We start from the raw sequence: 1,678 nt of genomic DNA, 5'->3' as shown, positions 1-1,678 counted from the left end.
AAGTTACCTAAAGGTGCTATGGTAAGAAGATTTAGAAACAGTGTCAAAGACACTGTACTGTCAAGGATACTCCTAAGAATGAATTTGGAAATTTATCTCTCTTTCTTTCATTGTATTTATGTTTGTGTATGTGTGTTTGTATGTCTGTGTTGATATAACTATATAAATACACATGTGTATATATAAAAAGATATATATTTATTTTTATTTATTCATTTATATCTCAAATTTCATGGGTGGCCCCCTCATAGCTTTTTGATGTTAATTCATTCAGAGCAGTGTTAAAGGACTAAAAAGTTACCTATTCAGATACCACATTTTAATTTTAGACTTGTTTGTTTTAATTCAAATAGCTGTAATTACTTTACAGCTTATGAACTGGTTGATCTTTACAAATTCACATATAGAGGAGATGGAGTTCAGCATCCCTGTTTTCTCATACTGCTGTTGCCTGGGACATGGGGGTTCCCAGCCTTATGACTTCAGAGGCACCCTTTGAACTGTCGCAGCATCTAGTCGTTGAGGGCTTTAGCCTCAGTGTCTACAGCACTCCAGAAAGCTTCAAGGAAAAGTTCCTTCTCAAGACCTGCAAGAACCCAATGGTACCCATAGGCTGCCTGGGCACGCTGGCTGCCCTCACCCATGACCTCTACTGCTTCCCTAGGGATCAGAGCCAGTGCTGCCAGCTCATGATATACAACCAGATTGCCACCCAGGGCTTCTCGCTCACAGCCACCTTGCTGGATCCAGCTTCATCAGCTATGAAGTCTCTGCCCAAGCCTGGCTTGGTCTTGAAAGCTCCGTGGAGATTATTCCCAGCCTGGGAGTAACCACTGGTCCTGCCACAGGATTTATTCCCTCATCTGCCCTGACCAGTCCCTGTGTCAATGGAGGAGCAAGTGGCCAATTGTGTAATCGACAGATTTTTTTTCAGGAATCTCAGATTCTGTTCACTTCGGGTGTCGCATACTTCTACTTGTGCCACACCCTCTTCACCCCCTACTTAATAAACTCTGATCCACTTGTAAAAAAAAATTCATGTATATATAACTAAATCTAGTATGTTAGTTTTTATTAGAAATGAGGCTTTATATAAGGTAGTAATGAAAATTTTAGCCTGTAAATAATTAATGCATCAAGATACAAGCAAAGTTCTTTACAATTACCCTAATCCTAGTGTGTAACAGCCTTTTGTGGTAGAATTTATTTCAAATTCCACTTCAGTTTGTAGGTACCCATCCCTCTTCTCACGTTTAATTCCCAATTCTTAAGCCCCTCCATCACTTTCTTGCTTTCACCATCATAGATATCTTTTCTGACCCTCAGGGTCAAGCAACTGCAGGCTAAGGTAGGGGCGGGGGGCTCCTTCCAATATGACAGTGAGTATGGGCACTAGCCTCACACCGTGGCAAAACTCTGGAGGGTCATTGACACATCCAGGCTCTATTAGCTCCATCCTTTTCTGTTGAGGGCTCCACTGTTCTCTGTCCACTGCTACCTTGTCTCCTTGCTCCAAATGAGATTCTGTGCTCTCTTGGTCCACTCTAGTAGAGTCTCACATGTGGGCAATCTGATAGTTTCTTAAGAGTTTTGGCTGCTACTAATTAAGGGTGACAAAACACACTTAGGGGAAGAAGCATCCCTTTTATAACTTGTTCCTTTTTTATCCAAATGGGTC

General features: G+C 41.5%; 1 pseudogene; it reads left to right on the top strand.

Annotated features, from left to right (window-relative positions):
• Positions 1–458: 458 nt before the first annotated feature.
• Positions 459–830, top strand: LOC139046535 (HIG1 domain family member 2A pseudogene; annotated as a pseudogene).
• The last annotated feature ends 848 nt before the right edge of the window (positions 831–1,678 follow it).

This window comes from Equus asinus, chromosome 11 (assembly GCF_041296235.1).
Source record: "Equus asinus isolate D_3611 breed Donkey chromosome 11, EquAss-T2T_v2, whole genome shotgun sequence".
Classification (NCBI taxonomy): domain Eukaryota; kingdom Metazoa; phylum Chordata; class Mammalia; order Perissodactyla; family Equidae; genus Equus; species Equus asinus.
This window is presented reverse-complemented; position numbering and strand designations above follow the sequence as displayed.